This window comes from Rhinoderma darwinii, chromosome 12 (genome assembly GCF_050947455.1).
Source record: "Rhinoderma darwinii isolate aRhiDar2 chromosome 12, aRhiDar2.hap1, whole genome shotgun sequence".
Classification (NCBI taxonomy): Eukaryota; Metazoa; Chordata; class Amphibia; order Anura; family Rhinodermatidae; genus Rhinoderma; species Rhinoderma darwinii.
Window position 1 is genome coordinate 8,647,867 of NC_134698.1, and position 16,955 is coordinate 8,664,821.

Below are 16,955 nucleotides of genomic sequence, written 5' to 3' on the forward strand. Positions count from 1 at the left end.
ACTTCCCTGCATCATTCTCAGCAGGCATCGGTTCTATTATTGGATCATTCTTACTCATAAATAAGCTGATTCTGATAGGAGAATTAGTAATTTATGGAATTAATGTATATGCGATTACCTAATATATGGGCAACCACCTGGGTATTAATTGTACTAGTATGTTGTGCTAAAAGGAGACAGATATGATTAGACCCCTAGCTATTTTATGGTAGGTGGTTGTTTAGAGGTTAGTATTGCTCTTAAATTAATTCCTTAGTATGACTATTATAAAATTAGGTTACAGTGGGGGCATGGAAATGGAGATCCCCATTCATCTTTGCTATAGCCCAGCACTGGTTGTCACCCAGGTATAGAATTTGCCTAGTTGTGCAATGATACAATCTCCGATCCTCCAAAAATGCCCTCTAATAACTCAACATACCCTAATAAGACATAAAATAAAGAGGTTGTGTGACGCTTGCAACTACTTAATATTGGCTACCTGTTCTTAATTCATTGTAAAAACTTTCCAAAAATTTCCGCAAGAACCAGAGTGCACCCAGAAACTTTAGTTGGGCTGCCTGCTGCTGCCACCCGCCTCCAGATTCCCAGTCCCTCTCTGTCGTTGTGCTGGTAGCCATGGTCTATCCTCCTCTTATCTATTAACCCCTTAATGACCGGGCCTGAAAAGGGTCTTAACGACCAACCTCATCTTTCAGTTTTTACCTCTCTGCATTTCAGCAGCCATAACTTTTTTATTTTTTCATTGACGTGGCCGTATGAGGCCTTGTGTTACGCGGGAGAAATTGTATTATTTTTTTTTCATAGTTTGGAGGTAGGAAAAAAATTATTTTTACGGTGTGAATATAAGAAAAAGTGATTCTCGGCATCGTTTTTCTTGTCTATTTTTTATCCCGTTCTTGTTTCACGCTAAATAACCCGTTAGATTAATTCTTCAGGTTATTACAGTCGTTTAAATACCTAATATGTGTAGGTTTTTTGTTTTTATTTAGTGTAGGGGCAATAAAATATTTTTTTTGTTCCTTTTTTTTAAAATCCCATTAAGGGATAACTTTATTTATAACTTTATTTTTTACTTGTAATGTATTCGCATACTCATGTATGCTAATGCATCATATTGTGTCACTATGACATCACATTGTGCCCGAACAGCAGGCTTATTGAACAGACAGGCTGACTGCAGAGGGATTCCCTGGTGCTTGATCACGTCACCGGGCTTCCTATGACGAGGACAAAGCGGAGAGTTCCCTTTCATCTTGCCACGGTCACGGACTGCGGCGATCAAAGGGTTAAACAGCTGGGGTCCTCCGAATGTTTTCCAACAGCTGTATTCAGCAGGCTGCTCTAAGATCAGGAGCGGTAAGTTACCGCTCCTGCTTAAAGGATGAGCGCTCACAGGAGCGCTCATCAGCCTCTTCTACAGCGGCGCCAAAAGACGTCGCTCTAGACTGAGCACCTGCACCGCCTGCCTTCAAAAGACGGTGGGCGGTCGTTAAGGTGTTAAGATAGGTTGAGAAGGATGACAATGTCTCATTCATAGGCTGTGGAGGAGAGATGCCACTCGTATTCACTCTTGTCATGCTGTCTCTCTACCTGTACCGCAGTCCGCTCTTCTCCTCTGCAGGTTCTGCTGACTGGCTGCCCCTCTGCTGTGATGTGCTGCTCCCAGGAATAAAATATAGGAGGGTATAAAAAAAACAAAAAAAAGTAACAATGCTACCCCACACACTATCAGCCACATAAGTAGAAAATGTAGGATGGGGGCACCAAACCCAAGACCAGACCCCAAATCTAATACAGACCCCTAAATAAATAAGACCACAGACCAAACTTCTAAATTAATTCAGGCCCCAAAAACAGTCCCCTAACTATATGGAGACCTCAGACCAGACCCCTCAAATAAAATGTAGACCCCAGACCTAAGTAAATGGAGACCACAGACTATAACCCCTAAATAAATGTAGACCTCAGACCAAACTCCTAAATAAAGGGAAACCTCAGACCCTAAATAAAATACAGACTGAAATCGTCCAGATGGTGGCAGGGGCTCTGGCACAGATCGTAGTAGGTTGTGCCAGACGTGGCGGATGACAGCAGGTACAGTAGGTTGCGCCAGACATGGCGGAGGGCAACGGGTGTAGTAGGACATGACTCCAATCACTAAACAGGCTCAGGAACTATAACACAGCATGGGATACAGGATACAGGTAGCAGGGTACAGGAACATTGGGAACGGGACAACACTAAGGAATCATTTGCAGGACTAACATGGGAATTACAAACAACGCTCAGGCAAGGATCAGAAGGGCAGGGCCCTTTTTATAGTTCAGGGTGATCTGGGAATAATTAATTAATTAATTACATATGCGCGTGCTGGCTCTTTAAGGCCGGGAACCAGCGTGCATGCGCCCTCTAGTGAGCACTACGGGACAGAGCGGACGCATGTGCCGGCGTCTCCGGGTAGGAAGACGCCGGCAGGAAAAGGAAGATGCGCGGGAGGCAGGTAAGTGGAGGTCGCGGTCTGTAACAGCGGCCGTAACAGGACCCAGGAGCAAAGAGCCTTAAGTGTTATCTGTTAGGCCCCATGCACACGACCGTAGAATTAGTCCGTAATTGCGATCCGCAATTACGGACCCATTCATTTCTATTGAACACGGACACCTTCCCGTATATTTACTGGAAGGTGTCCGGGCCGTAGAAAGCCGCCGCAAACGATAGGACATGGTCGAAAATGCTGGTGGCTGTCAGTGGCAGGCCATGCCCGCAATCACGGGCAGTGATTACGGGCACGGCCGTGTGCTTGAGTCCATAGGCCTTGTGGTATAGCTAAAAATAATCTAAAAAAAAAATCCAGTCACCAGACTTTGGAAAACCACTTAAATATAGAGAATAAAAAATTATCTCCAGGAGGCCGACTGCCAACATTTTGTATATTATATATATATTACGGCCATGCTTCATACAGTAGCCATGTTTTGTAATAATATCCCCCATTAATATAACCTTTGCTTCATTTTAAGTTCCCAAATCTCTTGGAATTAAATGGGGTTGAAACCGATGGTTGCGGAGGGTTCACCTGAGAGCCACATTTTCTGAATGAATAATGATCACTCAGTCTTTCTATCCAGATTATAAATCACCGGGAAAAGCCTGAGGAATCTCTGACCTTAAGAGAAGGATTTCACTCTAGATAAACGTAATGAATTTTACCTAAAAGGGATCCAAAACAAATTTATGTGACTGGTGAGCCCCTTGGCTCTGCTTGCAGTGAATAATGGAGGTTGGAGTGAAAGATTTTATGGGCAATTATAAGAAACAGCTTATTTACAGTCCCCTTTGACCAACCGCAAAGCTTAAAAGGGTCCGAGAGATGAGTGTGTCTAGGATCTGCAGCCAGACTGTACTGAAGACCCTTCCTGTATGTGTCATCTCCTAAAACCCCTCACACCTCCTCTCAATCAGTCCCAGGCGGACTGCTGCACTGCGAATTTTTGTAGTCCTAATTATTATTAGTTTCTATAGCGCCAACATATTCCATGGTCTTGTGCGGATCATAACTAATTCCCCTGCGAAAGACTATAAAAATTGGAGTTGCATTATCATGTATATGCTACCATGTTGGTCGTAACCAAAGAAAGCAGATCCTGATTTCTGTTATAGGCCCCATAGCCTCTTCAGGGCATGTCATGGGATCCCATAGCGGATCCCATAGCTGGTGCGGGATCTATAGACACAGCCAGTGGTGAAACGATCGCAGTCGAAGGGGGCCCGCCCTAGGCCCCTATAGGCTGCCATGCTGTGTAAAATACAACGTTCTGATGCTGCTCGACGCCATGACCTTGTATGCGCCGCAGCACAAACCTGGACTGATGTGGCATCCTGTGGTCCGGGCCTGGTCCTGAACACAAGAAAAGCCAATGCGGTAAGTTAATGCCTTTTTTTTATGTGTAATTTGGGGTCTGATTTAGGGGTCTGGGGCGTTCATGCATGGAGAGGAGGGTTCATGATTGGAGAGAAGGGTCTATACTAGGGGGGTCCATTCAAAAGTGTGCCATGTGGCCCAGTACTCTGAGATATACCCCTGACAACAGCTCAAGTTGTCCCCATTCCACATCACCCTTTGCCAATGTGGACCTTTCCTTGACCACAAGCAAAGCAATTTTGGCAAACAAGGACGGGACGAACTGACCCAAGAATCATAATGCCATTTTCTACCCCAAGAACACCCAAAATGATCAGTTTTCTAGTCAGCATCACATCTCCCCGTGTAAACAGGAAGATGTGCTGCCGACATGATGTGTATGCACCGGGACCAATAATCATATTAACGATGGGTGGTCACCATACATTAATGATCATTGCTCCGTGTGAATGGATCTTTGTGCTGTATCGTCGAACGGCGCCCGTTTTTCCGGCAAGTATCGGGCCGTGTAAAAGCGCCTTCATCAAAGGACCTGATATGAAGGACCATTAAAGTGGAGGTCTCTTTTCGAACAATCCTGCTGCGAAACCTGGTGATCAGCTGCTGCTATAGGTGGGGAAGAGTCGACTGAGGGATCAGTAAGGCATTACACGCCACCCATTAACAAAAAATGGGCCATCCCAGTAAGGCTTCGTTAACATCTGCGTCAGGGCTCCGTTCCGTTGGAGCTTTCCGTCGGAACGGAGCCCTGACTGACACAAACTGAAACCAAAGGTTTCCGTTTCCATCACCATTGATTTCAATGGTGACGAATCCGGTGCCAATGGATTCAGTTTGTCTCCGTTGCGCAAGGGTTCCGTAGACTTGACCGGATGAATACCGTAGTCATCCCGTCAAAACGACGGAACCCTTGCACAACGGAGACAAACTGAAACCATTGGCACCGGATCCATCACCATTGGATCAATGGTGATGGAAACGGGAAGCTTTGGTTTCAGTTTGTGTCAGTCAGGGCTCCGTTCCGACATAAAGCTCCGACGGAACGGAGCCCTGACGCAGATGTGAACATGGCCTAACACATGGACGGGCTGGTCCCTCCAGAGCCGTTTTGCACTTTGGTTTACTAGAGGGGGTCCCGTACGGGGGTCATATGTTATCGGACTGCGGAAGTTTGTGTTGTGGGGAAGTGGTGAAATTGGGTTGTGCGTTAGATGAACTGCTGATATCATATTCACATATACATGTCAAGGATTCCGGAACCTCCCTCATGGACAGCTCCACTATTTTAATTAAAAATTTTATTCGCTGCTGAGCTGAAATCTCCCTGCATTCCCTGCTTGTTCAGTGTCTGTACAGCGCTTACCCTGGTATGTGTCATTCTGAAAATTGTAGCTTTTATTCCAGGGTCTGTACATTAACCCATAGTAGTACAATGATCCAGGAAGAACTAACTCTCCCATAATACAGTGCAGCAGAGAGCATTGTATTACAGAAACTCTGCTAGACTGTCGACACAGTGTTGACTGATTCTAGTAGCAACCAGCAGAATTCTGAATGCAGACGTGTACATGATAAATCCTGGCAAAACCCATTGACATATGGCAGCAATAAGATGCTCTAGTAAAGTTAAATGGGCGATTCCGTTTTTTATTTAATTAATTTATATATTTATAGAAAACAAAATCATACAGTTTTCTAATATACAGGTATTTCAAGTTCTGCTCATACATCTTTCTTATAACGCTGCAGTAGACCCATGTCTAAAAAAACAATATTGTATAGTCCGCAGATTAGTCCATAGTAACACATTCATAGTATACCTGAATAGACTAAACATGGCGTCAGACATGTGACCCCCACCCCACCCCACCCACACATCATGTAACCACTGGCATTCAGGTAACATTGTCCAGATACCTATAGCAGCATCTCAGCATCATGTCTGTCAGTCTATATACAGCAGCATCATGTCTATCCATCTATATACAGCAGCATCATGTCTATCCATCTATATACAGCAGCATCATGTCTGTCAGTCTATATACAGCAGCATCATGTCTGTCAGTCTATATAGAGCAGCATCATGTCTGTCAGTCTATATACAGCAGCATCATGTCTGTCAGTCTATATACAGCAGCATCATGTCTATCCATCTATATACAGCAGCATCATGTCTATCCATCTATATACAGCAGCATCATGTCTGTCAGTCTATATACAGCAGCATCATGTCTGTCAGTCTATATACAGCAGCATCAGGTCTGTCAGTCTATATACAGCAGCATCATGTCTGTCAGTCTATATAGAGCAGCATCATGTCTGTCAGTCTATATACAGCAGAATCATGTCTGTCAGTCTATATACAGCAGCATCATGTCTGTCAGTCTATATACAGCAGCATCATGTCTGTGAGTCTATATACAGCAGCATCATGTCTGTCAGTCTATATACAGCAGCATCAGGTCTGTCAGTCTATATACAGCAGAATCATGTCTGTCAGTCTATATACAGCAGCATCATGTCTGTCAGTCTATATACAGCAGCATCATGTCTGTCAGTCTATATACAGCAGCATCATGTCTGTCAGTCTATATAGAGCAGCATCATGTCTGTCAGTCTATATACAGCAGCATCAGGTCTGTCAGTCTATATACAGCAGCATCATGTCTGTCAGTCTATATACAGCAGCATCATGTCTGTCAGTCTATATAGAGCAGCATCATGTCTGTCAGTCTATATACAGCAGAATCATGTCTGTCAGTCTATATACAGCAGCATCATGTCTGTCAGTCTATATACAGCAGCATCAGGTCTGTCAGTCTATATACAGCAGCATCATGTCTGTCAGTCTATATAGAGCAGCATCATGTCTGTCAGTCTATATACAGCAGAATCATGTCTGTCAGTCTATATACAGCAGCATCATGTCTGTCAGTCTATATACAGCAGCATCATGTCTGTCAGTCTATATACAGCAGCATCAGGTCTGTCAGTCTATATACAGCAGCATCATGTCTGTCAGTCTATATACAGCAGCATCAGGTCTGTCAGTCTATATACAGCAGCATCATGTCTGTCAGTCTATATACAGCAGCATCAGGTCTGTCAGTCTATATACAGCAGCATCATGTCTGTCAGTCTATATACAGCAGCATCATGTCTGTCAGTCTATATACAGCAGCATCATGGCTGTCAGTCTATATACAGCAGCATCATGTCTGTCAGTCTATATACAGCAGAATCATGTCTGTCAGTCTATATACAGCAGCATCATGTCTGTCAGTCTATATACAGCAGCATCATGTCTGTCAGTCTCTATACAGAGGTGTCTCATCATGTCTGTCAGTCTATATACAGCAGCATCATGTCTGTGAGTCTATATACAGCAGCATCATGTCTGTCAGTCTATATACAGCAGCATCATGTCTGTCAGTCTATATACAGCAGCATCATGTCTGTCAGTCTATATACAGAGGCGTCTCATCATGTCTGTCAGTCTCTATACAGCAGCATCATGTCTGTCAGTCTATATACAGCAGCATCATGTCTGTCAGTCTATATACAGCAGCATCATGTCTGTCAGTCTATATACAGCAGCATCATGTCTGTCAGTCTATATACAGCAGCATCATGTCTGTCAGTCTATATACAGCAGCATCATGTCTGTCAGTCTATATACAGCAGCATCATGTCTGTCAGTCTATATACAGCAGCATCATGTCTGTCAGTCTATATACAGCAGCATCATGTCTGTCAGTCTATATACAGCAGCATCATGTCTGTCAGTCTATATACAGCAGCATCATGTCTGTCAGTCTATATACAGCAGAATCATGTCTGTCAGTCTATATACAGCAGCATCATGTCTGTCAGTCTATATACAGCAGCATCATGTCTGTCAGTCTCTATACAGAGGTGTCTCATCATGGCTGTCAGTCTATATACAGCAGCATCATGTCTGTGAGTCTATATACAGCAGCATCATGTCTGTCAGTCTATATACAGCAGCATCATGTCTGTCAGTCTATATACAGCAGCATCATGTCTGTCAGTCTCTATACAGCAGCATCATGTCTGTCAGTCTCTATACAGCAGCATCATGTCTGTCAGTCTATATACAGCAGCATCATGGCTGTCAGTCTATATACAGCAGCATCATGGCTGTCAGTCTCTATACAGCAGCATCATGTCTGTCAGTCTATATACAGCAGCATCATGTCTGTCAGTCTCTATACAGCAGCATCATGTCTGTCAGTCTCTATACAGCAGCATCATGTCTGTCAGTCTCTATACAGCAGCATCATGTCTGTCAGTCTATATACAGCAGCATCATGGCTGTCAGTCTATATACAGCAGCATCATGGCTGTCAGTCTCTATACAGCAGCATCATGTCTGTCAGTCTATATACAGCAGCATCATGTCTGTCAGTCTCTATACAGCAGCATCATGTCTGTCAGTCTATATACAGCAGCATCATGTCTGTCAGTCTCTATACAGCAGCATCATGTCTGTCAGTCTATATACAGCAGCATCATGTCTGTCAGTCTATATACAGCAGCATCATGTCTGTCAGTCTATATACAGCAGCATCATGTCTGTCAGTCTATATACAGCAGCATCATGTCTGTCAGTTTATATACAGCAGCATCATGTCTGTCAGTCTCTATACAGCAGCATCATGTCTGTCAGTCTATATACAGCAGCATCATGTCTGTCAGTCTCTATACAGAGGTGTCTCATCATGTCTGTCAGTCTCTATACAGCAGCATCATGTCTGTCAGTCTCTATACAGCAGCATCATGTCTGTCAGTCTATATACAGCAGCATCATGTCTGTCAGTCTATATACAGCAGCATCATGTCTGTCAGTCTCTATACAGCAGCATCATGTCTGTCAGTCTATATACAGCAGCATCATGTCTGTCAGTCTCTATACAGAGGTGTCTCATCATGTCTGTCAGTCTCTATACAGCAGCATCATGTCTGTCAGTCTATATACAGCAGCATCATGTCTGTCAGTCTCTATACAGCAGCATCATGTCTGTCAGTCTATATACAGCAGCATCATGGCTGTCAGTCTCTATACAGCAGCATCATGTCTGTCAGTCTATATACAGCAGCATCAGGTCTGTCAGTCTATATACAGCAGCATCATGTCTGTCAGTCTATATACAGCAGCATCATGTCTGTCAGTCTATATACAGCAGCATCATGTCTGTCAGTCTATATACAGCAGCATCATGTCTGTCAGTCTATATACAGCAGCATCATGTCTGTCAGTCTATATACAGCAGCATCATGTCTGTCAGTCTATATACAGCAGCATCATGTCTGTCAGTCTATATACAGCAGCATCATGTCTGTCAGTCTATATACAGCAGCATCATGTCTGTCAGTCTATATACAGCAGCATCATGTCTGTCAGTCTCTATACAGAGGTGTCTCATCATGTCTGTCAGTCTCTATACAGCAGCATCATGTCTGTCAGTCTATATACAGCAGCATCATGTCTGTCAGTCTATATACAGCAGCATCATGTCTGTCAGTCTATATACAGCAGCATCATGTCTGTCAGTCTCTATACAGCAGCATCATGTCTGTCAGTCTATATACAGCAGCATCATGTCTGTCAGTCTATACAGCAGCATCATGTCTGTCAGTCTGTATACAGCAGCATCATGTCTGTCAGTCTCTATACAGCAGCATCATGTCTGTCAGTCTCTATACAGCAGCATCATGTCTGTCAGTCTATATACAGCAGCATCATGTCTGTCAGTCTATATACAGCAGCATCATGTCTGTCAGTTTATATACAGCAGCATCATGTCTGTCAGTCTCTATACAGCAGCATCATGTCTGTCAGTCTATATACAGCAGCATCATGTCTGTCAGTCTCTATACAGAGGTGTCTCATCATGTCTGTCAGTCTCTATACAGCAGCATCATGTCTGTCAGTCTCTATACAGCAGCATCATGTCTGTCAGTCTATATACAGCAGCATCATGTCTGTCAGTCTATATACAGCAGCATCATGTCTGTCAGTCTCTATACAGCAGCATCATGTCTGTCAGTCTATATACAGCAGCATCATGTCTGTCAGTCTCTATACAGAGGTGTCTCATCATGTCTGTCAGTCTCTATACAGCAGCATCATGTCTGTCAGTCTATATACAGCAGCATCATGTCTGTCAGTCTCTATACAGCAGCATCATGTCTGTCAGTCTATATACAGCAGCATCATGGCTGTCAGTCTCTATACAGCAGCATCATGTCTGTCAGTCTATATACAGCAGCATCAGGTCTGTCAGTCTATATACAGCAGCATCATGTCTGTCAGTCTATATACAGCAGCATCATGTCTGTCAGTCTATATACAGCAGCATCATGTCTGTCAGTCTATATACAGCAGCATCATGTCTGTCAGTCTATATACAGCAGCATCATGTCTGTCAGTCTATATACAGCAGCATCATGTCTGTCAGTCTCTATACAGCAGCATCAGGTCTGTCAGTCTATATACAGCAGCATCATGTCTGTCAGTCTATATACAGCAGCATCATGTCTGTCAGTCTATATACAGCAGCATCATGTCTGTCAGTCTATATACAGCAGCATCATGTCTGTCAGTCTATATACAGCAGCATCATGTCTGTCAGTCTATATACAGCAGCATCATGTCTGTCAGTCTCTATACAGAGGTGTCTCATCATGTCTGTCAGTCTCTATACAGCAGCATCATGTCTGTCAGTCTATATACAGCAGCATCATGTCTGTCAGTCTATATACAGCAGCATCATGTCTGTCAGTCTCTATACAGCAGCATCATGTCTGTCAGTCTATATACAGAGGCGTCTCATCATGTCTGCCAGTCTATATACAGCAGCATCATGTCTGTGAGTCTATATACAGCAGCATCATGTCTGTCAGTCTATATACAGCAGCATCATGTCTGTCAGTCTATATACAGCAGCATCATGTCTGTCAGTCTATATACAGCAGCATCATGTCTGTCAGTCTATATAGAGCAGCATCATGTCTGTCAGTCTATATACAGCAGCATCATGTCTGTCAGTCTATATACAGCAGCATCATGTCTGTCAGTCTATATACAGCAGCATCATGTCTGTCAGTCTATATACAGCAGCATCATGTCTGTCAGTCTATATACAGCAGCATCAGGTCTGTCAGTCTATATACAGCAGCATCATGTCTGTCAGTCTATATACAGCAGCATCATGTCTGTCAGTCTCTATACAGCAGCATCATGTCTGTCAGTCTATATACAGCAGCATCATGTCTGTCAGTCTATATACAGCAGCATCATGTCTGTCAGTCTCTATACAGACGTGTCTCATCATGTCTGTCAGTCTCTATACAGCAGCATCATGTCTGTCAGTCTATATACAGCAGCATCATGTCTGTCAGTCTCTATACAGCAGCATCATGTCTGTCAGTCTATATACAGCAGCATCATGGCTGTCAGTCTCTATACAGCAGCATCATGTCTGTCAGTCTATATACAGCAGCATCATGTCTGTCAGTCTCTATACAGAGGTGTCTCATCATGTCTGTCAGTCTCTATACAGCAGCATCATGTCTGTCAGTCTATATACAGCAGCATCATGTCTGTCAGTCTCTATACAGCAGCATCATGTCTGTCAGTCTATATACAGCAGCATCATGGCTGTCAGTCTCTATACAGCAGCATCATGTCTGTCAGTCTATATACAGCAGCATCAGGTCTGTCAGTCTATATACAGCAGCATCATGTCTGTCAGTCTATATACAGCAGCATCATGTCTGTCAGTCTATATACAGCAGCGTCATGTCTGTCAGTCTATATACAGCAGCATCATGTCTGTCAGTCTATATACAGCAGCATCATGTCTGTCAGTCTATATACAGCAGCATCATGTCTGTCAGTCTCTATACAGCAGCATCAGGTCTGTCAGTCTATATACAGCAGCATCATGTCTGTCAGTCTATATACAGCAGCATCATGTCTGTCAGTCTATATACAGCAGCATCAGGTCTGTCAGTCTATATACAGCAGCATCATGTCTGTCAGTCTATATACAGCAGCATCAGGTCTGTCAGTCTCTATAAAGCAGCATCATGTCTGTCAGTCTATATACAGCAGCATCATGTCTGTCAGTCTATATACAGCAGCATCATGTCTGTCAGTCTGTATACAGCAGCATCATGTCTGTCAGTCTATATACAGCAGCATCATGTCTGTCAGTCTATATACAGAGGCGTCTCATCATGTCTGTCAGTCTATATACAGCAGCATCATGTCTGTCAGTCTCTATACAGCAGCATCATGTCTGTCAGTCTATATACAGAGGCGTCTCATCATGTCTGCCAGTCTATATACAGAGGCGTCTCATCATGTCTGTCAGTCTATATACAGAGGCGTCTCATCATGTCTGCCAGTCTATATACAGCAGCATCATGTCTGTCAGTCTATATACAGAGGCGTCTCATCATGTCTGTCAGTCTATATACAGCAGCATCATGTCTGTCAGTCTCTATACAGCAGCATCATGTCTGTCAGTCTATATACAGCAGCATCATGTCTGTCAGTCTATATACAGAGGCGTCTCATCATGTCTGCCAGTCTATATACAGCAGCATCATGTCTGTCAGTCTATATACAGCAGCATCATGTCTGTCAGTCTATATACAGCAGCATCATGTCTGTCAGTCTATATACAGCAGCATCATGTCTGTCAGTCTATATACAGCAGCTTCATGTCTGTCAGTCTATATACAGCAGCATCATGTCTGTCAGTCTATATACAGCAGCATCATGTCTGTCAGTCTATATACAGCAGCATCAGGTCTGTCAGTCTATATACAGCAGCATCATGTCTGTCAGTCTATATACAGCAGAATCATGTCTGTCAGTCTATATACAGCAGCATCATGTCTGTCCGTCTATATACAGAGGCGTCTCATCATGTCTGTCAGTCTATGTACAGCAGCATCATGTCTGTCAGTCTATATACAGCAGCATCATGTCTGTCAGTCTCTATACAGCAGCATCATGTCTGTCAGTCTCTATACAGCAGCATCATGTCTGTCAGTCTATATACAGCAGCATCATGTCTGTCAGTCTATATACAGCAGCATCATGTCTGTCAGTCTATATACAGCAGCATCATGTCTGTCAGTCTCTATACAGCAGCATCATGTCTGTCAGTCTATATACAGCAGCATCATGTCTGTCAGTCTATATACAGCAGCATCATGTCTGTCAGTCTCTATACAGCAGCATCATGTCTGTCAGTCTATATACAGCAGCATCATGTCTGTCAGTCTATATACAGCAGCATCATGTCTGTCAGTCTCTATACAGCAGCATCATGTCTGTCAGTCTCTATACAGCAGCATCATGTCTGTCAGTCTATATACAGCAGCATCATGTCTGTCAGTCTCTATACAGCAGCATCATGTCTGTCAGTCTATATACAGAGGTGTCTCATCATGTCTGTCAGTCTCTATACAGCAGCATCATGTCTGTCAGTCTATATACAGAGGTGTCTCATTATGTCTGTCAGTCTCTATACAGAGGCGTCTCATCATGTCTCTCTGTCTTTGTAGGAGCTGCCATTAAATTAGGCTCCATCTCCTCTGTGTGTTGTGTTTTGGTTTTTTACAACAAACTTTATTAACAACATGAAAACATCATCAAGAGACAGGCAGCAATTTTATACATCACCTAGCAACAGAAAGTCTTTTGAGACATCACCTAGAGACAGGCGACCATGTTATACATCACCTAGAAATAGGAAGCCATTTTAGACATCACCTAGAGACAGGAAGCCATTTTAGACATCACCTGGAGACAGGAAGCCATTTTAGACATCACCTAGAGAAAGGAAGCCATTTTAGACATCACCTAGAGAAAGGAAGCCATTTTCTACAAGTAAGTACACACACAGTGAAGTAGTGGCTCATCATTATTCCACCATTAGTCCGAATCCCTCACCTCATAGATGTGTCCTCTGCTGCCCCAACACATATATGTCATCTTACCCTGTTGATAACTGAATGTTAGGCCTCATGCGCACAACCGTAGTTTTTATCCGCAATTACATATCCGTAATTGCAGATAAAATACTGACACATTAATTTCTATGGGCCACGGACACCTTCCCGTATATTTACGGATATGAGTCTGGGCCGTCGAAATGAGCCGCAAAGAATAAGACCTGTCCTATTTTTCCGCATTTAAGGACCGTGCTCCTACACTTATTACTGTGAGCAGGGTCCGCAAATGCGGATGACAGTCCGCGGCCCGTCCGTGCAGTATTTACTGACCGTAAATACTACGGCCGTGTGCATTAGGCCTTAGGGGGTCACATGATGTATGTATGTGAGGTCACATGAGCGACGCCATGTTTAGTCCTATTCGGTTAGCGCATGGATGCATTACACAGGACCGATCTGTGGCCTATACCGTTCTACTTTGAGGAGACACGTTAGCAACATGTATATTAGAAAACGGTATGATTTCCTATTCTATAAATAAATACAAAAATAAAACACGGACAACCCCTTTAAGCTATTGGGGGGAATTTGTACCCACAAAATGGCTGCTCAAAATGGCGCTATATGCTTGTCAGTCTGTCCTCCAGCCGCTAGGTTCTTAACCTGTAGTACGTGTGCCCCTGAGTGTAGAGGACGTGGGTACGCAACCGTTCCAAAGGGCCGCAAAAAACTCCACTCCACTCCACCTCGCCTCCTCCTCGCCTCCTCCTCTCTGGAGTGTCAGACATTTCTAGTATATATCGAAAGGCCATAAATGTCTCAGATGGTAATACCACTTTAAAGGAGCGATCTTGGTCTTCACAAGGCATATCACAGTAACAGTTTTGCCTGGATTGCCCCTCTAAATTGCTTAAAATAGAACTCATATAGCCCCACAGTTCCCCCATAACAGTGCCAGACACAAAGGGCACCCCCCCCCCCCCCATCAGTAGGATGCATCTGTCAATATCCAGCTGTGTTTTTCTGAACTATCAGGACACAGATAAACATGTCTGAACCCTAAAGGGTGGAGGCCGCGCAGAAAAGCATCACGGTCCTCATGTGGCCCCCGGGCCACTGGTTGTGCACCCCTGGTCTAGGAGCAGCACAGTATATGATCATAGCCTTGGGGGAACCTTGATCTAATTTTTTGGAGTAGGAAAAGCTTAGGAAGGTTAAAAAAACACTGCTCTCTCCCAGTCAGAAGTATTTTAAGCATGCCCCAATTAAGGGGCATCTGTCCTGTTGTATAACTCCCCTAAAGTATATGTTGACCTTTGACTATTATATTCCAAACAGAATGAATCAATATTACAGTTGAGTGATTTTGTAAATATATTATATTACTTATATTGTACAAGCTATAGCCTGTATTATACTATTATACTCTAGAGCTGCACTCACTATTCTGCTGGTGGAGTCACTGTGCACATACATTACATTACTTACCCTGTACTGATCCGGAGTTACATCCTGTATTATACTCCAGAGCTGCACTCACTATTCTGCTGGTGGAGTCACTGTGTACATACATTACATTACTTATCCTGTACTGATCCTGAGTTACATCGTGTATTATACTCCAGAGCTGCACTCACTATTCTGCTGGTGGGGTCACTGTGTACATACATTACATTACTTATCCTGTACTGATCCCGAGTTACATCCTGTATTATACTCCGGAGCTGCACTCACTATTCTGCTGGTGGAGTCACTGTGTACATACATTACATTACTTACCCTGTACTGATCCGGAGTTACATCCTGTATTATACTCCAGAGCTGCACTCACTATTCTGCTGGTGGAGTCACTGTGTACATTACATTACTTATCCTGTACTGATCCGGAGTTACATCCTGTATTATACTCCAGAGCTGCACTCACTATTCTGCTGGTGGGGTCACTGTGTACATACATTACATTACTTATCCTGTACTGATCCTGAGTTACATCCTGTATTATACTCCAGAGCTGCACTCACTATTCTGCTGGTGGAGTCACTGTGTACATACATTACATTACTTATCATGTACTGATCCTGAGTTACATCCTGTATTATACCCCAGAGCTGCACTCACTATTCTGCTGGTGGAGTCACTGCATACATACATTACTTATCCTGTACTGATCCTGAATTACATCCTGTATTATACTCCAGAGCTGCACTCACTATTCTGCTGGTGGGGTCACTGTGTACATACATTACATTACTTATCCTGTACTGATCCTGAGTTACATCCTGTATTATACTCCAGAGCTGCACTCACTATTCTGCTGGTGGAGTCACTGTGTACATACATTACATTACTTATCATGTACTGATCCTGAGTTACATCCTGTATTATACCCCAGAGCTGCACTCACTATTCTGCTGGTGGAGTCACTGTGTACATACATTACTTATCCTGTACTGATCCTGAGTTACATCCTGTATTATACTCCAGAGCTGCACTCACTATTCTGCTGGTGGAGTCACTGTGTACATACATTACATTACTTATCCTGTACTGATCCTGAGTTATATCCTGTATTATACTCCAGAGCTGCACTCGCTATTCTGCTGGTGGAGTCACTGTGTACATACATTACATTACTTATCCTGTACTGATCCTGAGTTATATCCTGTATTATACTCCAGAGCTGCACTCACTATTCTGCTGGTGGACTCACTGTGTACATACATTACATTACTTATCCTGTACTGATCCTGAGTTATATCCTGTATTATACTCCAGAGCTGCACTCACTATTCTGCTGGTGGAGTCACTGTGTACATACATTACATTACTTATCCTGTACTGATCCTGAGTTACATCCTGTATTATACTCCAGAGCTGCACTCACTATTCTGCTGGTGGAGTAGCTGTGTACATACATTACATTACTGATCCTGTACTGATCCTGAGTTACATCCTGTATTGTACTCCAGAGCTGCACTCACTATTCTGCTGGTGGAGTAGCTGTGTACATACATTACATTACTTATCCTGTACTGAT

General features: G+C 43.4%; 1 protein-coding gene across 3 annotated transcripts in view; it reads left to right on the forward strand.

Annotated features, from left to right (window-relative positions):
• The first annotated feature begins 13,654 nt into the window (after positions 1-13,654).
• Positions 13,655-16,955, forward strand: part of LOC142664250 (nuclear receptor subfamily 2 group F member 5) — a 32,338-nt gene continuing 29,037 nt past the window's right edge. For 2 of the 3 annotated variants that reach the window (XM_075843263.1, XM_075843264.1), the window contains exon 1: positions 13,656-13,853. The gene's annotated coding sequence lies outside the window, so the exon portion shown is untranslated. Of the gene's footprint in view, positions 13,854-16,955 lie in introns of all 3 variants that reach the window. The other variant, XM_075843260.1, reaches the window with a different exon arrangement.